We start from the raw sequence: 9,892 nt of genomic DNA, 5'->3' as shown, positions 1-9,892 counted from the left end.
CTTCCGTCCGATCAGCCTGTGCAATGTCACGAACAAAATCATCTCTAAGCTGTTGTACTCTCGGTTGAGGGATGTGGTGGAGAGACTTGTTTCCCCGAATCAGAGTGGCTTCGTTCCGGGTCGGATGATCTCGGATAATATTCTCCTTGCCCAGGAGCTCACTCACAGCATTACTCTCCCCACTCGTGGTGGTAATGTCATATTGAAGTTGGATATGGCCAAGGCCTATGATAGGGTCCAGTGGCATTTCCTATTTGACGTTATGAGACATTTTGGTTTTTCAGAGCGTGTTGTGGCTTTGGTCTTGGCCTGTATTTCCCATTGTCATTTCTCTGTGAACATCAATGGCTCTCTCTCGGGGTTTTTTGGTTCCACCAGAGGCCTCCGACAGGGCGATCCATTGTCTCCCCTTCTCTTCGTTTTGGGGGCGGAGTATCTTTCTCGTGGCCTTGACCGCCTATACCTGCAGCATCCTGCGCTCAGGTACCGTTCTGATTGTGATATTTTGATTTCCCATCTGGCTTACGCTGATGATGTCATTATTTTTGCCAGTGGTGGGTACTCGTGGTATGCAGCGCCTTGTCGATTTTCTGCACCACTACGAGAACTGTTCGGGGCAGCGTGTGAATGCTGCCAAGAGTTCTTTGATTTTGCCTCCGAGATGCTCTGGGCGCCTCCGCTCCCGGCTTTTGCGCATTACCGGGTTCGCCGAGGGTCATCTGCCCCTCAAGTACCTCGGAGTTCCCCTTTATCGGGGTAATCGCACTTGCTTCCTTTTTGAGCCCCTCCTACAGTCTGTTCGTAGGAAGTTAGAGGGTTGGGAGATTCGGACCCTCTCCCCGGGTAGCCGCATGACCCTGATACGTAGCGTGCTCCTCTCCATGTCGATTTATCTGTTTCAGGTGGTTCAGCCACCTCTGGCTGTCATGGAGAAGCTTGAACGGGCCTTCAACGCCTTCCTCTGGGGGTCGAGACCCTTGGAAAGGAAGTGGCACTGGGCCAGGTGGTCTCGGGCTTGCCTCCCCGTGATTGAGGGGGGACTTGGATTCCGCAGATTGAAAGATCTCGTGGAATGTTTCTCTATCAAATTATGGATTAGATTTCGGCAGGGCTCTTCTTTATGGGCGAGATTCCTTTTCCGGAAGTATTGCCGGCTGGATGCTCCTGCCTGTGTCCCCGCCCGTGCTTCTATTTCCCCCATTTGGCGTCGTCTCCTCAGGATCCGCCCTCGCGCGGAGCCTGGCATTCGCTGGCGAGTTGGTCTCGGAGATGTTTCCTTTTGGGATGACACTTGGTTTGGGGACGTTCCTTTGTCCTCCCGGTGTGTGGTCCGCGGGGGCCGTGATGTTCGGGTCTCTCATTTTCTGTCTGAGGGGTCCTGGGATTTTGATCGCCTCTGTGCGGTTGTTGCTCCTTCGGTTGCCGAGGAGATTGTTTTGATTCCTGTTCTTTCGGGTGACCCTGATCTGGCACGATGGATCCATAGCTCCGATGGTGCTTTCTCTGTGAGATCTGCTTGGGAGCTGATCCGTCAGCGTGCTCCGTCTTCTGATATATTCCGCCCGTGTTGGGGGAGCTGGTTGAGGCCTACCATGTCGTTCTTCCTCTGGAGATTCTGGCATCAATGGCTCCCAGTTGATGAGGTGCTCCAGCGCCGGGGTTTTGCGTTAGCCTCGAGATGTCAGTGTTGTGATATGTCTGAGACATTCACACACATATTCATTCGCAGCCCGGTTGCTCGGTCTGTCTGGCACTTCTTTGGCGCCGTGTTTCGGGTTCGTATTCCCGACACTGAGGATTTCAGTTTGTTCCTCAGTGCGTGGAAGAGAGATTTGGTCTGGTCCCGGGGGGGCCATGTGCGGGAGTTTCTTCCCTGCATTGTTCTGTGGTTCCTTTGGACTGCGCGGAACGATGCTAAGCACCGTCATCTTCCCATCTCTGGGGAGACGGTGAAGTTTCAGATTTTGTCTTACCTGCGTCTCGCCCACTCTGCGCGTACTGTCAAGCCCAGACATTGGCTGGGTGTGTTTCATGTGGCGAGATTGCTGGGTATTTCGGTTGCTCTCCACAGATTTCATAGGACGGCGATTGTTCGCTGGCTGCGGCCGCCGTCCGGGTGCTTCAAGCTTAATGTGGATGGGAGCTCGCGTGGTATTATCTGGGGACTCCTCTGCTGGTGGCGTTGTTCGGGATGATTCCGGGAGGGTCGTGCTCTCATTCAGCGAGTTCATCGGAGCTGGGTCTTCTCTCCGGGCTGAGCTTTGGGCGGTTTGGAGGGGTCTTCTCCTTTGTTCTGATCATTCTTTTTCCCTCTTTGGATCGAGCTTGATTCTCTGACTTCTATTCAGCTCATTCGTTCCCGTCGATGTTGCTGGGGTCTTGATCACATTATATCCAGGATTCTGGTCCTTTTGAGGGGGCGGTCTGTTCATATTTCGCATATATTCCGGGAGGGTAATTCGGTGGCGGATGCGTTGGCGGCGAGGGCCCATACCCTTAGGCACTTTACCTTAGAGTTAGGTCCCTCCCTCCCTAGGCACATTTCCATACTTGCACGTTCGGATACCTCCGGACTTCCCTACCTGAGATATCGATGTTCTTAGCTGTTTGCAGCCCTTCCCTTCACTTGGATCCCATTTCTTCGATATTTCTATATGTATATGTATATTTTTTCTTTGCAGGTACTGTTACTTAGGGGGTTTCTCTTTTCCCCCGTTTTGCCAGTCTGGTGTGAGTGGGCCCAGACACTCACACACTACATGTTTGGTCTCCTCGGGATTGGGTGGGCTCTCGCACTTACCCTCTTGGTGCTCTTCTTTGGCCCTCTCATATTCCCTGGAGCGCTATTTCTGTTTGGGCCTCTCTTTGGTCCAATTCTGGTCCCTGGCGGGCGTTTACTGCAGTTTCTCCTTGCCCGCCGTCTCAGTTCTTTTACAGGAGTTTACTGGATGTCGTGGTGGTTCCAGGGATTCTTTCCGGACGATCCTCTTCATTGTTATGATACCTTCGTCAGATTTATACTTCAGATGCTGGATCCTTTTTGTTCTGGCTGGATTGCGATCTTCATTTTGCTCTTCTATCGTCATTGTACAGTGATTTCCTGGCCTTTTCTTATTTTGACTGCTGGGATTCATACAGTTACTCGGTTTCAGATTAGAGTCGTTTTGACAGATTGGCTTCTTCAGGGTGATGGCTTAGAGATGAGAATTTCTCCATGGATTCTGCACTCATCTCCCAGTTATCATTTGGTCTTCTTCGGCGTGTTGACTCTTAGCGCAGTTCATATTTGATTAGTTTCTGGCGCATTTTTTGTCGTAGTCTAGGGTTATTTTTGCTTATGTATTTATGTCCCTAGGCTACTTGGTATTTATGTTTTTACTGCTTTAGCCTTTTTGAGGAGGTCTTGGTTTAATCCCCCTCCTCTTTTAGGTTTTCTTTTTGCTGTTACTTTTTATTTTGTGGATATATACAGGTAGGGGTCTGCCTAACCCCCCTGCATCCGGCGGTGTTTTCCGGTAAAAAAAAAAAAAAAAAAAACCCTAAACCCTAAACCCTAAACCCTAAACCCTATTTATTTTATTGATTTTTGTCCCTTCGGGGACATCCGATAAAATTGGAACGATACATGGAGAAGATTAGCATGGCCCCTGTGCAAGGATGACACGCATAAATCGAGAAATGGTCCAAATTTTTTAACCAAGTAGCCTTTGGCTCAATGGTTATGTACTCACTTCATAGTGAGGAGACCAGGGTTCAATTCTCAGCGAGGACGAATTAATTGTAACCCTGGATTTCAGTCCTTGAAGTGGGTTATTGGACAATTGGGCCCTCTGGGCCCCATCGATCTACTAGCCCATGAGGTAGGGGCAGTAACAATTTATCAAACGCCTGAAGTGGGCCGGAAAGAAATATTATTGGGCCCAATGGGCCCTCTTGATCCGGAAGGCCCATGATGTAGGAGTTCGAAATCTCGTGGCCCATCTCGAGTATAATCTAATGGGACTCCGGACCATCATGAGTCTAAAATATATGGGATCTAACTCCTTACCGACATGAGTATAAACTGCCTGGGATATTATATAAATACTGAAATACAAGACCTTGGCCTCCATAAATACCTTGTGGGGGTCAAATCTTTTGAATTTTCAGACATGATATTTTGAAAAAATTTCAATATGCTCTCAAGCCAAAAAAACCCTAATACCTCCTAAAAATCGCCGCCACCACCGCCGCCATGACGTCGCCGGATTCCGGCCGGCCACCTACCCCACCTGACTCGCCTATGTCAGGCGAACAACATACTAAAATCTCAGATCAATCGGACACCGTATGCCCCGCCAAATCGCCTTTTGAAACCCCGAAAATTTCGTCCACTGTACGGCCGCCGGTCGTCTCAACTCCGATCGGCACAATTAATATACCGTTGAATTCGTCTTGTCTAATCGATCCTGCTGCCAAAATATCAGGTCAATCGGAGTCCATTTGCCCTTCCAATTGCACCTTCAAAGTCTCGCCGTCGATCTTCACCGCGCCGCTGGTGACATTTTCTTCAATTCCGGCCAACTCCGGCGTCCCCAGGAAACCTCCGACCTCGATCTGGAATCGCCTTGATGAGACGCTTCATAGCCCTCAACCAATTCCAGGATCCATGTTGCAACCGACGATCAATTCCAGATCTACGACTCGCCCCTCAAGAACCCTAGATGCGACTAATATTTCGATCAATTGCCCACCAATATCAACTCCGTTTTTGAATTCCTCTTACCAACGTGATCGACCAGCCATGGGTAGTATTTCCCCCACATCAATTTCGGAAAACCCGCCCCCGATCGTGAACGCCCAATTTGGTGTTGACTCGCCGAGTTTCGGCCATTCTTTGTCCGAGTTCAGCCCTATTCCGCCCGATTCCACCATTTTTACCACCGGTTCTAGAACTCTCAGCACCCCGCCGTCCCTGGATATGGCCCCGACTGGTAACCACCGAGTCAACTCGGCCGAGTCGACTCGGCCGCCCAACTCCCAACCCAAACCGGCAGCCCACCCCATCTCGTTCCGTGATGCGCTGGCGCCCCCGTCTCCTAGGACTACCAAGAAGAGCTTTGATGAAGTCCGCAGCTCGATGTCAGATCTGCCAGACCCGACATTCATCAATGGAAAGCCGGGTATTCGATTCCCGGACGAGGTAATTTCATCCCTTGCAGCTCCTTATAAATTTGCTCTGGTTGGAAAAATTTCGGGCAACAGGACACTGGTCCCAAACACTGATATAGCAGCTGCTTTTGCCAAATTGGGACTCTCTCGTCCTTTTGACCTTAAATTCTTACCCCGTGGTTTTCTAGTGCTAACCCTCACCTGTGAGGGTGACTATGCTCGTATTTGGACCCGTGGGAATATGTTTGTGGGCCCAATTGGCATCCGCTTCTCAAAGTGGACGCCTGAGTTTAAATTCCAAGCTGAGTCCCCGATGGCCCCTGTCTGGATCCGGCTCCCTGAACTTCCCCTCCACCTTTTCGAGAAAGCTAGCCTTTTCGCTTTGGCTAAACTCGTGGGAAACCCAATCAAAATGGACGACTACACTGCTGATGTGACCCGAGGTGCCTTCGCTCGGGTCTGTGTTGAGATTAATGTCCTCGACCCACTAGTCAAGCAAATCTGGGTGGGTTGGGGTGACCACACTCAAGAGATCGATGTGATATTCGAAAAAATCCCAGCTTATTGCACTGATTGCAAAATGCTAGGCCACTCTACGAGTGTGTGTTTCTCCCATGGTAAAAACCCTCGCCCTGCCCGTCCTCCACCCAAGGGATCTGCACCACAGCAGACGGCGGACACTACCCAAGCCGATACCCCTCTGCATGGTCCCACTAACCCGCCTGATCAGAATTTCCGACCACAGCCTCAAGCTGCTGGTCCGGGCCCTAAGCGCAGACGCAGGCGCCCTGCTCGCCCTGCCAGGCCCGCTCTGAACAAGGACCCTCGCTCCTCCAATCCCTTTGAATGTCTCCACACTCTTTCAGAAGAAGCCGAGACCAGCAACCCCCCTGACAGCTCTGTTACCCCCGTCGATCCCCCTCTCGTGCCTTCACACCCTTCTCCTGCTATCCCGCTCACTCCTGCTAGTGAGTCTACCCTTCCAAGTCCGTCGCAGGCATCCCTCTCGATCAAATGTGCCCCTCTAGCTCGTCCCTGGGCCAAGGAGGTGGAGGAGGAGGATGCTGCTCAGTTTCTTGACTGCGCGGAGGACCTTGGATCCCCGCACCCTCTCCTTGTTGACCCCGTGATTGACCCCGTGCTTGATACTTCTCTCTGTGTGGTTAACCACAGTAGCCACTCGATCCCGACTGTCTCTCTCCCGGCTTCTCGAGCTCTCTTTAATCCTAATTCTCCGCCCGAAATCTCCTCCTACACTCTTGAGGAGATCGTCCACCATCAAGGTCCCCCACACTCTGATTTTACTCTTGTTTCCACCTCCTCTGTTGGGGAAGACCCTGACCTCTACGGGCGCCGTGCTGAGTCATGTGATGGTCGAGACTTGGATCAGGACATCCACGACACTGATATGTCCAACCAAGTCAATAAACGCCTAACTGAATCGGGAGACTTTCAACCGAAGAAGAATAGGCGTAGAGCTAGGTCCCCTCGACTCAGATCGAGATCTCCTACTGCTCGTTCCTCATGAATTGCCTCCTATGGAATATCAGGGGACTAGGTAACACTAAGTCCCTCCAGAGGCTCCACACCTTAGTGGATCGCCACCGTGTCAACATTTTGGCCATCTTCGAACCCATGACTGTCTTGGATCATCGTTTCATGACCTCGCAGTTAGGGTTCCACCAGGTCATTTCCAACTCCAATAATAAGATCTGGGTCTTCTCGTCGGAGGACGTCAAGGTCGAGCGCCTGCTTGATCACGACCAGTTCCTCCACCTCCGCGTCTCCGCTGCCTTTCTCCCGGCAGATGTCTTCTACTCCTTTGTCTATGCCAAGTGCGACCACATAGAGCGCCGTCACCTTTGGGATTCTCTCATACAGGCTAAGCCAGCCAGTGGCCCCTGGCTTGTGGGTGGCGACTTCAATGTCGTGAGGGATGCTTCCGAGTGCCTTGGCACCTCTGGAGGCCGATCCCTCCCTATGGAGGAATTCAACGACTTCATCCTCCAGTCAGGATTAGTCGATGCCGGGTTTGAAGGGTCCTCGTTCACTTGGACCAATAAAACCATTTGGAAAAGACTCGACAGAGTCTTCGTTTCAGTAGACTGGGGAGATCACTTCAATTCCATCCGAATCCAACACCTCCCTCGCACAGTCTCTGATCACTGTCCCCTCCTGGCCTCTGCTCCGATTTTCGCTCGTGGACCTAGCTCTTTTAGGTTCCAAAGCATGTGGATTCGCCACCATGGCTTTCTCCAAACCGTCAGGCTTAATTGGCACTTGCCGTGCCACCTGACTGGTATGCTCCGCCTCTTTGCCAAACTGAAAAGACTTAAAAACCACCTGAAATGGTGGAATCGAGATGTTTTTGGCAACATCTTTGACAAAATCAATGAGGCGGAGAAGTTGGTGCGACTCGCGGAGGTGGCCTGCGAGAATAACCCCAGCGATCTCTCCTGGCAAAGCCTATCCAAGTGTAACGCGGATTTGGCTAATGTCACGGCTATGGAGGCCGATTTTTGGAAGCAAAAAGCCGCGTGCAATTGGCTTGAAGATGGGGAGAGGAACACTAAGCTCTTCCACAATATGGTTAAGAAAAAGCACGTGGCCAACAAAATCTTCAGGATCTGGGACAATGGGACTTGTCTCACGTCTCCAGAGCTTATCCGGCAATCTGGGGCTGCTTTCTTTGAAAATCTCCTCACTGGGGACCCCTTTGTGCTTGACCGCCCAGACTTCTCTGACTTCCCGTCTATCATCTCGCAATCTGAGAACCACAGTATGGTCGCCACCCCCACCTTGGAGGAGGTGCGCGCTGTGGTTTTCTCCATTTCTAGAGACAGTGTGGCTGGCCCCGACGGGTACTCCTCGCTTTTCTATCAGCACTGCTGGGATATTGTTCAGCAGGACGTCTTTGATGCAGTCCGTGATTTTTTTCATGGCTCCCCGATCCCTCAGAGTTTCACCGCCACCACGATCACTTTGATTCCCAAAGTGGCGGGCGCACATGCGTGGACGGACTTCCGCCCCATTAGCCTGTGCAATGTCTCGAACAAAATCATCTCTAAGCTCTTGTATTCGAGGTTGAAGACTGTTGTCGGAGACCTTATCTCTCAGAATCAGAGTGGTTTTGTTCCGGGTAGACTGATCTCGGATAACATTCTCCTGGCCCAGGAGCTTACTCATAGTCTGAACCTCCCCTCCCGGGGAGGTAATGTTATCTTGAAACTGGACATGGCCAAGGCCTACGATAGGGTCCAGTGGCCGTTCCTCCTGGATGTACTCCGGAAGTTCGGTTTCTCTGAGCAGGTGGTGGCGATGGTGTCGACTTGCATTTCCCTCTGCAAGTTCTCCGTCAATATCAATGGGACCCCTGCTGGTTTCTTTAGCTCGACCAGGGGGCTTCGCCAGGGCGACCCCCTGTCCCCTCTCCTCTTTGTTCTTGGGGCCGAATATCTCTCGCGGGGTCTGAACCGTCTGTTCTACCAGCACCCCGAGCTTCGCTTCCGTTCGGGATGTGATCTCATGATCTCCCACCTTGCATATGCTGACGACGTCATCATTTTCGCAAATGGTGGCACCCGCGGGATGAAGCGCATCAAAGATTTCTTGGGGCACTTCGAGAACTGCTCTGGCCAGCTGGTCAATGTGGTTAAGAGTGCCGTCATTCTGCCCCCGAGATGCCCGGAGCGCCTCCGCTCCCGCATCCTGCGCATCACTGGGTTTGCTGAGGGGCACCTCCCTATGAAGTACCTGGGCGCACCGTTATTCCGGGGGCACAGGAAATGCGTGCTGTTCGAGCCCCTCCTGCTTCAGATCAGGAAAAAACTCGAGGGATGGGAGACTCGTACTCTCTCTCCAGGGAGTCGCATGACTCTTCTCAGAAGCGTCCTCCTCTCGATCCCGATTTATCTGTTTCAGGTGGTCCAACCACCTCTGGCTATCATGGAGAGGATTGAGCTGATCTTCAATGGCTTCCTGTGGGGCTCTCGCCCGCAGGAGAAGAAATGGCACTGGGCCCGGTGGTCCCGTGCGTGCCTCCCGACCTTAGAAGGAGGTCTGGGCTTCCGCAGGTTGAAAGACCTTGTGGATAGCTTCTCTATTAAGTTGTGGTACAGATTCAGACAGGGATCTTCCCTCTGGGCGAAGTTCCTGCTGCAGAAGTACTGCAAGACTATGCACCCAGCCCGTGTCCCCTGTCGTGGGTTCATCTCCCCTTCTTGGCGGCGCCTCTTACAGATTCGGCCCCGCGCTGAGCCTGGCATTCGCTGGAGAATTGGTCACGGAGACTTATCATTCTGGGATGATATCTGGATTGGTGATACCCCTCTGTCCGATCAGAGGGAGGTTAGAGGGAACCGTGAGGCCCGCGTTTCTAGTTTCTTGGTGGAGGGGGCCTGGGACTTCGATCGTCTTTGCTCTGTTGTTGCCCCCTCCGTTGCGGAGGCTATCACTTTGGTCCCCATTCTTATGGGTGAGCCGGATTCTGCCTGTTGGATTCATAGCTCGGACGGGGTTTTCTCGACGAAATCAGCTTGGGAGCTGGTTCGTCAACGTGGCCCTACGTCTGATATCTTATCCCCTGCTGGGGCAGGTGGATGAGACCCACCATGTCTTTCTTCTTCTGGAGACTCTGGCATCGGTGGCTCCCGATCGATGAGATTCTTCAGCGGCGCGGGGTGGCTCTTGCTTCCAAGTGTCAGTGTTGTGCTTTGTCGGAGACATTCACGCACATCTTCCT

General features: G+C 52.1%; 1 non-coding gene across 1 annotated transcript; it reads left to right on the top strand.

The window, feature by feature from the left end:
- Positions 1 to 3,588: 3,588 nt before the first annotated feature.
- Positions 3,589 to 3,693, top strand: LOC140828713 (U6 spliceosomal RNA). Its single transcript, XR_012117282.1, has one exon. It is a non-coding gene; the product is annotated as a U6 spliceosomal RNA (small nuclear RNA).
- Positions 3,694 to 9,892: the final 6,199 nt, after the last annotated feature.

The sequence above is a fragment of the Primulina eburnea genome, chromosome 3 (assembly GCF_022965805.1).
Source record: "Primulina eburnea isolate SZY01 chromosome 3, ASM2296580v1, whole genome shotgun sequence".
Lineage (NCBI taxonomy): Eukaryota > Viridiplantae > Streptophyta > Magnoliopsida > Lamiales > Gesneriaceae > Primulina > Primulina eburnea.
Note: the sequence above shows the minus strand (reverse complement) of the source record. Positions and strands in the feature narration are given on the sequence as shown.